This window comes from Amyelois transitella, chromosome 14 (assembly GCF_032362555.1).
Source record: "Amyelois transitella isolate CPQ chromosome 14, ilAmyTran1.1, whole genome shotgun sequence".
Taxonomy (NCBI): domain Eukaryota; kingdom Metazoa; phylum Arthropoda; class Insecta; order Lepidoptera; family Pyralidae; genus Amyelois; species Amyelois transitella.
In genome coordinates, this window is record NC_083517.1 from 10,923,813 (window position 1) to 10,940,830 (window position 17,018).

At 37.0% G+C, this 17,018-nt stretch overlaps 1 protein-coding gene across 4 annotated transcripts in view; it reads left to right on the forward strand.

The window, feature by feature from the left end:
* The window catches only part of LOC106137283 (protein nubbin), a 160,125-nt gene that overhangs the window by 10,226 nt on the left and 132,881 nt on the right, over window positions 1-17,018 (forward strand). For 2 of the 4 annotated variants that reach the window (XM_060947657.1, XM_060947658.1), the window contains exon 2: window positions 2,328-2,451. The exons of the other annotated variants lie outside the window; for them this stretch is intronic. The gene's annotated coding sequence lies outside the window, so the exon portion shown is untranslated. The remainder of the gene's footprint in view (window positions 1-2,327; window positions 2,452-17,018) is intronic. 4 annotated transcript variants of the gene reach the window in all.

The following is a 17,018-nucleotide window of genomic DNA, read 5'->3' on the forward strand; positions in this document are numbered from 1 at the left end:
TACCTAGGTGATATCACATGGGAAATCAAATTCTTACATACATACATACATATGGTCACGTCTATATCCCTTGAGGGGCAGACAGAGCCAACGGCCATGAATGGCCACGTTCAGCTATTTGGCTTAATGATAGAATTGAGATCAAATTCTTCTCCTCATGAAATCCCCTAATGGCAATTCATCTGGGTTTCCTGTAATCACCTGATAGCATATCACCAGGGAAATCAAAATCCACGAGATTTAAACTATAATTATAATGAAATGAAGCTGTTATAGAATAAACAATATCCGAATTAGTAACGACACAAATTGTACCTTTTAATGACGCTTCGAAGCGACCGATGCAATTCAATCAAATTCAAATAATTTTGCAATCGCCGTCAGCCAGGTGAAGACTCGTCATTATGCACAACTCAATCATGACTGATGTTTCGAAATACAAACCAATTGCAATCAATGTTTTTGGGTAGTATAAATACATATAATCACGATTCTTTCCACGAGGGTAAGGCAGAGTCTACATCTTTCCACTGGCCACGACCCCTGCATACTTCTTTCGCTTCATCCACTTTCCTAACTCTCATCATGCAAGCTCGGCAGTTTCGGGTACTGTTTTTAGCAGGCAAGGTTGAAATAAGAAAGAGTTTTAGGGAGATTTTGTCTTGATCAGTCGTTTAATGTGTCTAAAGAATTGACACTTATAAGTAGGATCGGTTAAAACTCAAAACAAAATTTATATTTACTTATTTACAATCGAAAAAGACAAGGGTCCATGATACTGAGATACCCGTAGTTTGATAAAATGAAGGTCACAAAGATGTTGGACACCAGTTTATGAGATGATTTTGGGAACCACACTGCGACCGATGCTTTGTTCGTGTGAAAATCTCTTCACCTAGAATTATCTGCCTCAAAATTTCTCCAAGTCGACTTACAAAAACACATTACATTCTTATCTCTTATGGGGTATATGGTTGACTTATAAATCTAAGGCAAAAACTACTAAGACACAAAAGTAACGTTCAGCTGGATGGCTTCTTGGTCGAATTGAGATTCAAATAGTGACAGGTTGCTAGCCCATGGCCTAAAAAAGAAAAAAAAATGTATTTTTAAATAAACATTCGTAGCGATAAAATCGCGCCCCACGGCGAGGGGCACCACTAATTACTTATGCACACCGTCAAAACAATTACCTTCGTCCGATATGATCAAACAATTATAATTATACTAATTGCGGCTATCGGAAGCAGGTTTATGCAGGAATGCTGGAAGCGAGGTGTCCGATTCATATCCGATTGTGGCCACTCAAAAGGTAATTGTTTATTCAAATTGCGGACTGGATTGCATGAGTTGGCTAATGATATTTTGGTTGAAAAGTTGGATGTTTGGATTGCGATTATATCATATTTCCTTTGTTTGATTTGTTCGGCATTATAACGTCTACTTTCGGTAGGGCTAGGCAGAGACTACAGCTTTCCATTTGTCGCGATCCTTGCATATTTCTTTTGATTCGTCTTCAATCTTATATATACTCATCGCTTTTGGATAGGTATAGCAATCTTGACCTCTCACCGCATCGTCCCTGAATTAGATTAGTAAGTTTGGATTTGTCTGTGTAGCGTTCACACACATGTCACGTCTATTTACGAGGAAGACAAATTTAAAACTTACAAGACAATTGAGACAATGAGATAATGAATGGTTGCTAGCCCATCTTCCAAAAGAAATTTTCAAGATTAATAACTTGATTGACTTTTATATTGCATTAAGAATGTAAGATAATTTACTTATCAAAAGCAAATAAGGATTCTTTTCTATTAGATTCTATGTTGTTTACGCAAGCCGACTAGTAAGGGAAAAATCACTCTTGTATACCTTACCAAGTACTTATGTTAGACTCTGACTCTCATGGGAACACTTATTGCTTGTTGAAGAAGATTTTGCACACTCCGGTGCAAAATAGTCACGTTTCATTATTTTATTACTTTTGAGAAGTTATGAAAGAAGCGTTTACGAAAATCGTTTACCTCTGAGGACAAACTAAAAATAATTAACATTAGTTGTAAGCTGTGACATTTTTACATTTACATAACATACCTTATTTTTTATTTATAAAAATCGGTTCATCAATTTAGCCTTGAAAGCGTAACAGACAGACTTTCACATTTATTGTATGGACGAGTGAAAACTTATACGGTCATAACTCAAAATAAAGTTAAAAAATTGAAGATCCAATCTTGCGTTTATATTTAAAGACATTTGGTAATTCGATTGTACTGTCACTCTATATCGCTTCATATTCATATAAACAGGTTTTATTGTCCTAGAGAAGGGCGGGGGGCGGGGCGCAGTGGGCGTGGCGGCCGGCGCGCGCGCACTCGCAGACGCACACTACTCACCGACATAGACCAAACCACTATTGGCCATTGAATTTTCTCACAGATTATAAAGGTAATTATGTTAACAGGAATGCTGTTAGCTGTTAGGCCATTTTGCTTAACCATTAAGCATTTTAGGCTTGTCACGGTTGTGTTAGATCCGGGTGTAAGGTCATTTTTTGTAATTCTCGAGTAGACTCAAAGTCTAGTTGAATGGCGTAATATTGGAATTGTAATTCTGATACTGTAATTTTGAAGCAGTGGCTTTTATAAAATTCGAGGGAATGCCGGAGCATAAAGCTAGTAAGTATGATGATCATAAAAGCACTTCTCAACAAAGTCTGAAAGATATAAAGTTTTCGTTCATATACTTACTAATACGTATTATAATTCAATGATAGAATGGACGTAGGTAAGTATACCTGAATGTCATGTCAAGAGTATTTGTTATCGACGAGCTTAAGTTATGAATGGGAAAGAAGCAAAAGATTATCGCACGCAGAAACCGAAGCAATTAGAAGTCAATCATAAAGGGTTCTTTTTTGTTTTAACCTCACTGGGCATCGACTCCGGCACCTTTAAACTTGAAAACAAGCACATAATAACCACTACGCCACTGTGGCAGTACAAAGAGGATCGCGTACTAGAGTGGAGACAGGACCTAATGATTATTGAAGCGCTTTTAAACAGATATTTATTAGTAGTCGTTAATACCAATTGTAATAGTTTAGATCGGAGCTGATGGAGTGACGGCACAAAGTTATCAGATGCCAACTAATTAATTGGCGTCGAGGTCTACTTATAGGGTTGTCAAACAAATTCACATTCACTGTGAATTATTAGAAGAACTGACTGGTTATAATATTGTATCTGATACGGGCGAATCGTAAACCTAAAAGGTATTCTTCATTGAATAAAACACACTTGAGTCTTGATAAAACCGCTTGAAAGTCGATTAATTATAAAGTAGTCCTTGTACTCAGAGCTTCGCTCTTGTAAGAATTCCCGTTAAATACTAGCTATATTTGACCTCGATTAATCCCATTTTATATATTTAAATTCAAAGTTTCATCAAAATAGGAAAAGCGGTTAAGACGTAAAAGACAGACTTTCGCTATTATAATATTAAGTGTAGATTTATCACAAACAGAATAATGTGCCAAACGGTTTAATAACAATATTGTACGTAATAAGAGTTAAGGTAGTTTTACACGGAAACTTACCGGATGAAGAACAAATAACATGATTGAAGGACAAACGTGAACTTAACGAACAGTTGAGTATTTGTGTCATCAAGTTTCTGACTTGACAGCCCTATTGAAAATATTAGACTTTTAGTGTATCTAGTAAATATGTTATACGAGACCACACAAGTTGGTCAAAGAGGGATTAGTGTGAGTTAATTTTGTGAATTACTTCTCAAGATGTTGTAGTGGCGACTAAAATCTGGGTCTCCTCTCAAAATGATATAAAATAAACTGAAAACGATAATTCAAAAAAATTAAAAAATATATTTTGCATAAACGAGCTGATGTCAGAAAGAAATCAGTATTAACTTCTGTAAAATCAGAAGGTGTTTCAACAGCATAAGCTTTAAAAAAGGCTGAGAATACAAAAAAGGCTAATTCAATATTATTTAGACAATTCAGACATAATTCCTTATTATGTATTTCGTCACTCAAGCCCTTACAAATTTCATCAAGCTTCTATAAAATGAGGATCAGACTGATCCCTTAACCGATTTCTACGATCTTCATAAGTCGAAAAGCAGGCTACAATTTGTAAGACTCGTTATGACTCACCATTCCGTGTCACATCGTTTTATTGTCAAATTAGTTTCACCGCATCCCAATTGATGCAGTGTCAATTCGGCCAATTATCCCACGTACCTGATGGCTCATTGCTTTTTGATTCCTTCAACTGGCTTTATTACTGTCACCCCTATCCGATGACCCCATATGGTGGACGGTTAATTTGTTGGTAAAAAGGCCTGTCTGTTTGTTAATAAATGTCCTTTAGCGACAGCAGTTAATTTAATTGATGAATATTCCAATGCGATGCTTATAGATCGATGTATGGGTATTTATTTAGATTTTTGGAAATTAGGTATTTATAGTGCCGTGTGGCTCCCGGCACCAATACCAAAAAGAATAGGACCACTCCATCTCTTTCCCATGGATGTCGTAAAAGGCGACTAAGGCTTACAAACTTGGGATTCTTTTTTAGGCGATGGGCTAGCAACCTGTCACTAGTTGAATTTCAATTCTATCGGTTAGCCAAATAGCTGAACGTGGCCATTCAGTCTTTTCAAGACTGTTGGCTCTGTCTACCCCGCAAGGGATATAGACGTGACCATATGTATGTTTGTATGTATACCTAGGTATTTTTATATATTTTGTTTTATATTTTATACCTATTTATAAAAAAACTGTCGAAACTTATTACAATTACCAGATGACAGTCGTAAAGCCATATCTTTAGGCGGCAAGACAAACTCGATACCATTCTTAGCCACTTACACACACGATAATCAAAAAAAAACAATCGCAACAAACGAAGTCATCAAGGCATTAATTCAGTTTCAGTTTTTGTAAATATTGGTTCTAAACAAAATTAATGTCACCACAAAAATAGGTAGGTATACCTCGAAAATTACAATGATTAACATACAAACCCCAGCACAAAAGTTTATTTGGATTGCGTTGTCTCGGAAATTTCAGACAAAAACCGGAATATTTGAGCCAATCGACCACCTCTGAACCAAACCGCTGATTAAAATAACTCGCATACATCAGAATAGCTTCTGCCTTAAATTTTGATGTGGATTCGACAATAATATCTAATATTTATTGCAAACTTGCTCTTGCATCTTTATCAGTGTTGCTTTTGAGCCATTTAAGCACTCAAAATTCAAAAATTCAAAAAAAAAAATTTTAAATTTTTTATTCATTATTATAGGATATTATTATATCGCTTAATAATTGTCGTATGGTTTAACAACTTGGTTGACGTCAAATAAATTACTTAAAAACTAAGTTTACTGCCGCTTCCAAGGCGTCAGTGCAGAAGAAGCGGTAACAAACTGCACTGCAGCATTTTCTTCTTCACTTTCACTCTGGGTTCATTTGCTAACACTCAATTATAATTTGACGAGATCATTGGTTTTTCTATTCTGACCCGCCGTGTTCTATTTTGGTCGAGTACTTACTTACTACTTTGTCAGTTACAAATTTTTTATGTGTTGTGCTTTTCTATTCTTAAACGTTTCAGTAGCACTTCCATCGAAGTTTCAAAATCATGTAATTTGGTTATTTTACAAGATTTATTTAGCTTTTGAGCCATTCGCCCAAAACCTTATCTAGGTAGTTTGACAGAGTTACTCGTTTTACACAACGATCATTGTAGACCTTCGTAACACAAAGAAGGCTAGTATAGTGTTTATAAATAATACAGGTATAAAACGGGCCCGTAACGTACTTTTGTTTATAAATAGTATTATTTTTAAATAATGTAATGCAACGCGAAAGTTTCAAATCAGTTATAGGCTAGTTAAGAACCAAATTTGTATAATATTTAACGATCATGAAGACCCTAAATACCATTGCTATCTCAACAAGCAGTACCACTTGACGTCTTGTCTAAGGCTGTGATGAGATAAAAACAGGTCAAGTTCTCCGGAGGTCTAAATTACGGTATAAAATAATGTTTCGGCTGCTCCAAGAGGAGAGGTCAGGACGGTAGAGGTCTAATGGCCGATGCAGAATAATGGTGGAGATCGGCACGGGTAGTTTAAAGACGGGTGCACAATACCTATAAGTATTTGAGTCGCCGTAATTTTAAATTTTTCAATAGTGGTTTTGTAATTGAAGAAAAATATATGAGTATACGCAAGGATACTATTTTCAATAGTAACTGATACTGACGGTGAGAAAAACACCATAAAGAAATTTTCTTAACTCTCAAATTATGGTTTTAGTCACCAGAATGTTGATGAGGAAATATTCAAATTACTTTTGATGATAAAATAATCTCGTCTGGAAATACGTTTCTCCAAGAAAACGATGTACAAAATTAAAATTAGTCGAAATATGGACGTTTACCTTTGTGGTAAGCCGCCAATCTAGTACTCGTATGTAGTCTATACCTTACAAAGAGTATGGTCCGGGCCCCGCGGTGCGCAACTCGCGTGCCAGCCGATTAACCAATCAAACAATCATATTAATCTCCCAGCGAGGGCCCGCGCAGGCCTCGGCGAAATGATACGATTTTAGCTAATTGCTGTGCGTATGCGCACGGCGGTGCACTTCAAACATTACTTTCTTTCGTATTAGGTATAAGTAAGCAAGTATAATTTCAAAGAATGGATGTTTGCAATTGCAGATTTTAGTTTTGAACATACACACAAAATGAGAGCACGAGGGATGAGGAACATGGATATTGTGGAGCTATATCCAGCAGAGGACTAATGGCTAATACAGAATAATTATTAATAAAAAGTACATACATACATACATATGGTCACGTCTATATCCCTTGCGGGGTAGACAGAGCCAATAGTCTTGAAAAGACCGAATGACCACGTTCAGCTATTTGGCTTAATGATAGAATTGATATTCAAATAGTGACAGGTTGCAAACCCATCGCCTAAAAAGGAATCCTAAGTTTGTAAGCCTAATAAAAAGTAATACAAAGTAATATGTACCCTAACCTATGACTATGACTTTATTGAGATCAGAGGTAATATAATAGAGATAGTTTTTCAAGATACTTAAGAAAATGACAAAAATCATATTTTGCTTTCAGGTAATTGGTAGAACGAAATATGTTCCAGCTGAGACGAAGGTTTGACAAGATCGTCACTATAAACAAGTTACCTAATCATACTGATTTAAAAATCATACGTTCGCGAACAGCTCCACATAATAGGTAATATCAGCTGTTGTGTTGTCTGCCGAAATCATTTCAAGAAATATATACAAAGAATTAAAATGAAGGGATTTAAGATCGCAAGATCTACTCCAAGAACAGCGCTACTAGAACAAACCCCTGCGATAACGCTAATGAAAAAAGATAACTATTTACTACTACTTTTTTTTCTTTACCCGGTTGCGTCCTCAGTTTTCTGGAGAGGAGATCAGGATCCGTTTCAACTCAGTTCAAAATCTTTATTGCTTATCTTTTATGCTATGGTTTAAACGAAGGGACTGCTTTCTGTTGGAACATAACCCATATGAGGTCATGGTTACACATAAAACTTTTCTTTACATGTTATTAACTCCTAAAAAAGAATTTTGTTAATACCAGCTCGGTGTTCCCACACATTTTAATTTGGTAAGTCATTTATTTGCTTATCGATGGCAGTGTAATGACGAGTGGAGGCGACGCAGCACAATGTTTAACATAATGCCGCGATTGTGCATTTTAATACCGCCCGCCGATCTCACTGCCGCTGTCTGTGGATGGGTCTCCTTGAAAACATTTTTCATCTTGGGTGCGTTCAACTGTTTCAAATGAATTTTGAGTGTATCACCTGCTGATTGAATGTTGTATGTTGTGAAGAATGTCAGAAATCAATATATGATTGGAGGAAGAAGAGTGGAGAATGGAAGATGTAAATAGTTATAACAGCTGGAAAGTGTGATTGAGATTCGTATTAAAAGGATAGTGGATTCGTATGCAAATAGAGCGTTGCGTAACTTTATGAACAGTCAGTCAGTTGTAAAAATGTGATTATACATATATATGTATCGTTTAAGTTTATTAAAAAGCCCGAAACCGTTTTCTTTATGAGTAAAGTCATAAATGGTGCCTTGAAAGAGAAGAACTCATCTACAGACATTAAGGGATTTGTGGCTCAGTGCCCTCTGTTGTCGTGAACGTGTTATTACGAGCTCCACTCGGGCGCAGCTCGTACGCAAATCACGCCGGCGACGGCGGATAAAAATAATTGCACCCGCCCGCCATTACCTCAACTATACACAATTACCGACCGGACCGCGCCCCACACGCCCGACCTTAATCTCCAACACGATCTATATTGTCCCTGAAATGTTACAGAAAAGAAATTTGTCAGATATAAACGCGCAATGGATGACGAACTAGCGATTGTATCGCCTAGAAATCTCCGCAACCTTTATGCCTCTCGCTCATTACAATATTAATCAATGCTTTCATATCGCCGGTATAAATAACGAATCCGATGCAGCATAATCTTTGATATTAGTTGCGCAATACTAATGCGCAGTTAAACATGAGAAATGATAGTCTACGGAGACAATATGGTCTAACCATGCTTATTATTGTAAAATTTGTGATGTAGCGAGGCGGGTTTATAGGAGGGCTTGGTAATTATCGCAGGGCTACAGGTTCGCAATTTTGTGCAATTTGTTGTGATTTATGCAGATGATGCATAATAGTTATTGTCGTCTTGTAGTCTGGGTTTATTTGGTTCTTCGTGGCAGTGATCTGGTCCATTTTACACGATTTAGTACTTTGCTAATATTGTAACATTCTGTATGTAGCTCTATAGTCTAGAAGAAGTCTTTGGGTGTTGGATTTATGGTCTGGTGGCCTTTTAATTACTTGTAGCACATTACTTTGCCCTTCATTTAGGAAATAAATAAATTTATTATAATAATGACAAGACGAGGTCTCTATAGAGACCGTCAGCCTATCCAATGGCTTCCTAACTTCTTATCCGAGGCGTAGGATGAAGTAAAAAGTGTCTGAAAATTTTAAATCAAAAAGTTTCAAGAAGCCGTCGCTTGATTACTTGGATTGATTTGACTTGAATTTTCACATGGGCTTTACATGTATCACTCACGGGGTAGACATAGCCAATAAACTCGAAAAGACACGTACACGTTTTGATGGAATCAAGACACAAATAGTATCACGTTGCTAGCCCATCGCGTAGAATAATGCCAACTTTATTAGCCTTTATTTTTCTACCCACGTTCCCAAGAAATTACTAATTATTTAAAATTGTAATATCCTATACATTAAAAAATCGACCACTACCATAAGGCACTCTCAAAAGCCATAATTTAATACATCAGATACAGGGATAGTGATCACTGGAGCCGGTGGTTGCGCGGGCGCATCGTGGCCCACAGCCCGCGGCAAGGACCGCGCGGTCACGACCGGCGCGCGCGCACTTGTTTCGATCCTCCGGCTATTTGCATGTGCTTCGTCCGTGGTGGGTGTAAATTAATATACAGAATTATTGATAAACGTTATTGTAAAAGTTGTGAATTAACTTTATCTTTGTATCTATAGATAGTCATAGTCATAATCAAAAAAAAGGGACGTTTTAATAAAAACAGTAATAATCACTAAAAGACATTTACATACATACATTATTAGTATACATACATACATATATTACATACATTAGTATCTTAGAATAGAACATAGGAAAAGATGAGTCCGTAAGCGGTGACTGGCATATCATCATGCATCAGCGGACAGCAGAAAATTCTGAATGGATATTGCTGAACAGTTCTTAACGTCATGATATCAATTAAAAGCCTTTGGCATCGTTTTATTTCACTACTTAGTATTCGCGGAAGACTAGCTTCATGGCTCATACCATGGTCCATGACACATACTGAGCGAAGACCATTTTGGTGCTCAAACCTGTAATAGTCTGGCTAAATTAATAATTTTTCTACAATATAAAGACCAAGTTCTTCAATGAAATTATATTTCTTGTCGGACTGTTAAAAAATTTACCACTTGGCATTCTGGATCACATGGCTGATCTGAACGTATAGTTATAAACTGTTCTCGTACTAAAATAGCACTTTACCATCATTTCAAGACTATATTAGGCACATTCATAAGACACTGCGCCTTATTTTCTTTTTCAAAACATCGTCCGGTAAGCTATTACAATAATTTAAGATTGATATTACAATAGTTTTGCGGCCCCGTAACGAACGGCGTGGGGCCCGAGCGCGGCCGCCGGCCCCAATAAATAAATTTAACTAGATTATCAGCGCTGCGCCTGCGGCGGCCGCGCTTTGGTATGTACCTGTTATAAAACTTCTTGAAAATGTATTTATTGTGAAACTGCAATATATTTATAGAAAAAAGTTTAAACAATTTAAGGGAATATTGATAACAAATATGTACGCTAATTAAAATACAAAAAATGGCTATAAGTGTAAACTAACAAAGGCGAGTGGAATGGAATCAGATAAACAATACGATCATGACACTTTATTTATCAAAAATCTCTAAAAATTTTTGCTTAGTAAATTCTCGTGGCATCTTCTAACGCAACAACAAATAATTATTTTATGATTTTCTTTCGCATTGGAAAACCATGAAAACAATTATTATTAAACAATTTTTGATTTCAGGACAAGTTCTTGTTCATCGCGATTAGTTAATTTGAAAAAACCTTTTCAAAGTAATTCGAGTTAAACCGATATGCCCACTGCACAGACACTAGTGTGTTTTTCTAATAAAGCGATAGCTACATACCACACCGCGGCCGGCGATATTCAAACTCCGCCGTTTGCTTTATGGCTCTCCAACAGTTCCAACACATGCAATTACAACAGTGCAACACCGCGCGTGAGAAGATCGCTCCTTATTGCACTCGATACGTGCAAGAACTGAGTCCTATTTGGACCTAGTCTTAACTCGCCACATTAGGCACTTAAGAAAAAATTTTGGAACCGGCAGCATATGCAATTATAACAGTGTAACCCTTTGCCCTGTAGTTCACTAAGTCAGGATAAGCTGAGCTGGTCAACTTTTGGCACACAGTTGCCTGAATATGCTGATTTCTTTACTATTGGTTAGCAATTAAACCAATTTATATAACACAATAAGAGTCACTACGTCAAGGTAAGATTTGAACTTTTGCATCACGGTTTATTATTTGGTCACATTAACCGTTCGACTTCTAACAACAAAGTTTGGTACACACCCATATGAACCAGACCGCTACATGTCTTCAATTGCAACTTATGCAGTAGCCACATCACACAATGATACATAAAAATCTAAATATTAAAAAAGTATTGAGGCAACAAGGCCGTAGCCACTCTACTCTCCACCGACTTTTGGCATGGCCAGATCACACAAATAGTATAATACTATTACTATTCTAAAGAAATTGGTGAAGTGTGTCCAAGCACTCCAGCAGTCAACAAGGCCGCAGCTTGTTCGCGAACTCGTGCTATGGTCAGATCACACAAATATTATTTCCACAAATAAATCGGCGATCTAACAGCAGCTAACTCACGTTTTAATGCATTTCCTTTGTTTATATTTATGCTAGTTTGAATTCCTGTGGATTCATCATTTGTTGAATTAACTTACTATTTTCGTTATATTTTTAAGATTTTATTAACTTTTGCTTTACAATAAAAGAGACCTATAAAATATAATTGTACCTACTGTGTGAACGCTTTTTTATTTTATTCCAATTTTGATGTAGAACTCGGGTCTCTCTTTTCATTCGTGGCGGTATTTTTCCAGTTTCATTGTAAACAAAAATTAACATGCTGCGTAATGATTTTCCATAGTTAACCGATAAATCGATTTTGAATTTATTTAGAAGCCCAGGCAAAAGCTTGTTATTTATATGCTCCTTAGAAATAACAAGCTATCTAAAGCTAAACTAATGAAGTAAACAGCATGGACCCACGACAGTTTATGAGCTGCGCACGATTGATGCGTTACATCGTTTTTGCGCCGCAATCATACATTCAACATCCGTGATTAGAGCAGTCGTTGCTTAGCTTTGTATAGACACTTTACTATAGAACACGATCAAGTCAAATTATCTTGTGTGAAAAAAGATAGAAATCATTCTAATTTTCAATCCCTTGATTTTATAAATGATAGTGTAAGTAGGTATGCATAGATCGCGGTAAGTGGAAATTTTTTATGTAATCTCTACCTACTCCACTACTAATCTTTAGCTGTATCTATATTCTCAATCTTTCCATGCAAATTCGTCGGTTTTGTGTAGATAAGTAGTATTGAATAGATCGTCAGTGATTTCATCAAGGTAAGTACGTTTGCCTTCCCAAATAATTGGCACTAAATGTAACGTAATTTTCGAATCAGCTTATTTTCAAACCAAGGAACATCTTTTCCTTTATTAAAGCTCTGATATAGACAAATAAATCTACACTCTAATCACCGCTCCCACGAGACGCGGGCGCAAAAACGGCGCGTTCCGCGGCGCGGGCGCAGGTGGAGGGGGGCCAGGAGGGGGAGGCGGCTGCGCATGTGCATACTGATGCTGCGGTAATTGTGGCCCGCAAAAACTGACCGCATGACAATCGAGGAAATGCCACCTGTTTTCTGATTGTTATCGCATTTCGGAAATCAGTGAGATTCTTGATTAAATTTGGATAAATATTTCGTGAATTCTAAAACTTTGCTACGAGGCTTGGCACGTAGTAATACGATCTGCACGGTTAAAGGTTAAAGTTACTTATAGGGGGTGTGAAAAATATATTTTAAATACTTGTACTATCACATAAATGGGTCAGATATATTCTCTTCCCTAAAATAAAGTCCTTTATAATATTGCTCTTCGGTTGAAGAAAAACCGCTGGTAGGTACTTCTAGTACCTACATTGCACATTCACATTGTTTATTACTGTTAATTAGGTAAGTGTGTGTCCAACAAATGTACTCGTATCGTGAAAATGAATAAAGCTTTTATCTATCTAACTATTTAATACTAGAATCCTCTCATGGAAGACTAATATGTATGGACAGATAAAAGATAGGATTCCAGAGAATATTCTAACAACCTTAATATAGGCCAAATAAACTTGCATGTTAAGTGAAATCAAATTTAATTTACTTCAAACCGCATGCAAATCAATTGAATCTCGAATAATCGTTTACCGATTGATTTTAACCCTCCAACGTCTGTCTCCAACCACACCACGCAGGTGGAATCAACTTAAATCACCACAAAGCAAGTCTAAGTCTGTAGTTTTCACGCCAGCTCGCTAACCGCGGGTAGCCAACCACATTAAAGATTGCGACGCATATGTATGAGCGCCTTAGATCATGGTTAGTAGGAAACATGGTTGATGTGATGTTTTTGCTGGAATAACAACAAATTGAACATGTAATGATTCGGATAATGATGTAAGTACATAAACTAGAAATTTGTTATTCTTGCCGTCCTTATTCTAGGCGACTATAAACTAACAAAATTAGCATGAAAATTAAAACGGGTAGCATGTTTTGATTTTTTGGATTTTGTCTTTTATTGTTATAAGTTATGATCTACAAATTACTAGATCTTTTCTATTTTTGATTATGCCAAACTGTAATTATTTGTTTCATATTTAGGGTTTTCTTTTTAAATTCAATATTGGATGCATTTGTCTTCCATCTCACCTGATAGTACGTAAGGATGAAGACGAAGATGTTACATGCCTGTCCAAGGGAAACCCATTTATTCTACTTTTGAATGTTCGCGGCCAGTACTTGTCTGGGATGATAGACGCAGGCAGTTCATTCTCCACCTTAGCTACTCGAACCAAAAAGGAGCAATTGAAGAGTTACGTATGTTATTCCATACGATCATTTAGTGGTTGATGATCTTTGTTTTATTTTGATATAATAAGATATACGCTTTTACTCTATTACTTACTTCTTTTTATTATTATACTATTACCAGAAAATCGCATCTCCTGCTTTCCCTGCTCACCCCATCGTTTTTGCAAGCCCGCCCCGCGCCGCTGCGCCCGCGCATCCTGATTCACCGCTATGCTTTAATTGCAGTAATCGTCGCGTCATTTGCCTCCATCTGATTTAACATCCACCGACCACTTTTTGCCCCCGACTTCACTTGTTACTGTGAATGTTATTCATCAAGAGGACTGGCGTGTTTTAGCGTTTGTTTATTTTATATAGTTATTCTTTTGTCCGAATGCTATAGAATAGGCGGATTTTATAAACAAGTTCGTGCACTTTGGTAGTAAGCGTATCACACTATCAATCTACATGAAACTTAATACAATGATTGTTTAGTTTCATTTACAAGTTGCCATTTCTTAACAACATTTCCTGAGGTTTCATCGAATTTTTAAACTTTTTTTTTTAATTTTGACATGTTACTTTGCCAGCGGAGGCGTTAATGACATTCAAGTTAAATACGAGTATCATATTGGATATGTCCGCTAAAGCAAAGCATTGTCAATGTAAGTAGACTAAGTTTTATGCAATAAATACTTATCCTACTACACCTGCGTATAAGATTCACCTAACGCCTCCAGTTGCCAGTAATGAAGACAATAACACGAGGAAGATCAGTTGTACCCATATCGAGGGTAAGAAGAAATTTAAAAGGAATCAATCAGACTCGGCATGTGAGGACCGGTCGGGCGAGGACTCGAATCTCTTAATTACCGCGTTGTCTACGGCAATGGAATTGATACCATAGGCCTTTTAAGTCATGATGATAGTAGCTCGATTGTGTAATTACTGATGCAATTTGAAGTTGAAATCTCTGGTCGAAACTGTTATGGTAATGCAGTGTAATATAACAATTGACACTCAACGATTTGAGGTGGCAATCACTTGTGTCTTAGCACCGAAGATGCAGGTAAATGATGATACAAAGATGATAGCTACAGCCCAACTCCGTGAGAAACAGAATTAAAAAAAAACAATTATGATGCGAACGAATTTCTACGGATTTAAACATATACAACCTTTCACATCGTGATTTCCTAAGCATTTTACGTGAGCTTTTCTATTTGTGGCGGTCGAGTGGAACTCATCACTCCCGCTATAACTCTCCACATTCTTCTGAAGCGAATATTTACATTTATTTTTCATTCTCCCAACATCAAATGCGAAATCATGATAACTTTTAGATCATTACCAGCAATGTTCTTTATTTGAAGGTGAATAAGAGACAGTTCAACATTTAGGTCAGTAAAGCGTTAGGCCTTTTATTTTGACCATTCTCATTCGTCGTCGGTTTTTCAACAATAAAATTAAATAATCTAAGGTAGGTACTTTGATGATATCTTTTTAATCCGTAAAGGATTCATCTCGTAAAAATCACAGCAACAATGTCCATCAGGTGGCCGTATGCATTTGCGTCTTAAAAAAAAGAAGCGTAAACTGATTCGGCATGTAAGTCTTCGTGTTTATAGCCAGCATGGCCGCCCTTTTAACGAGGGCCAGCGTCTGCATTCAACTGTTTTTGCGCGAAGACGCAGCCGGTGCGGTTTTTTGGCATTTTGAATAAATGAAATATTCATCCGCGTACTGATAAGCGGGCGATCTCTGGACGAAAGATGATTCGAAAGTGGTCGAAGAATTCGATGATAATTTCAAAATTTATGAGCTGAGATAAACAAAGATAAACGAAACGAAAAAGAGAATGGTACCTACGTATGAGACAATATGGAAAGTGGGTACTTACATGAGCCAGCGTATTTTCGTTAGATGGTTATAGGATTATCCAACGAAAATAGAATAGATTTTTGTATTATATGGGATACTTATCTGAAATAGTAGTATGATAAGAACAATAAAACACCCAAAAATTACAGTCGGGCACGGGTCCTTTACAAAGATAGAATTAGAACTAACGCTAGGAGGACTATAAATGAAACAACAAAAAGTAATGAAATTAGACACATAAAACATTTACATGTCCTTAAATCTTCTCACCTAGTTTTATAACAAACAAGTTGCAAATGTAATTGACTCTGCAAAACTCTGTCGGGTGACGACGTCCAAATTAATGCCTTTTTTGCGGGTCGTCCTTCAGTTGTCATCAAGGAATGCGTTAGTCCTTGAAGGGAAAGCCTCATTTGTATGTTAGATGACTGCCAAAGATCGCCGCAACTGTCTGGAGGTGATCCGGGAGGAATGTCGGGTCCCGTCAAAGGAGCTGCACAAATTAAAGGTATTAACAGATATGATACGGCGGATCCCGAGCCCCGAAACACTACTGTAGAGGGTGCAACAAAGTTGAGAGAAAGGTACAGGTTTGACATTACAAGTGGCATGTGATTTCCGGCAATTTAAAATAAGACCATCTCTTTCCTACGGATGTCGTAAAAGGCAAAAAGAAATAGAGACATACATACGTACGTCTAGTTCAAATATCGCTGCTGGTCTAGTAGAGAACAAAACAGTATGTGCTAGCTTCTGCGTGCTTCTCTTCCCGTGTAGACTGTAAAAACCAGACAAGGGAAAGGCCAATAATCGTGGGAACCTTACCTTAGGCGGTGAACCTGTCACTATTTGAATCTCGATTACAATATTAAACCATATATTATGACTGAACGTTGCGTTGGAATATTTTCGAGACTATTATTTCTGGCTGTCAACACAAGAGTTGACAGACTTTCAGAAGGGTTCATAATCAAGCGGTCACAATCCATACATGCCACTGGATTTATTACCATCCCATGATACCATCTAGAAATATTTATTTACCATCTACATTTCTGTTTCTTAGTTAATTTATGTCCGCCGGTTTGACGACATGACATTTAAATATCATCGACGTAGCCACTCATATTCGGGCGGCTTCGGCGGCGGCGCGCGATGAAGCGACAAAAATACTCGATTTCTTGCCACCGCAATTAATATTACCGTGAGGATGGTTTTGAAAATTGTTTA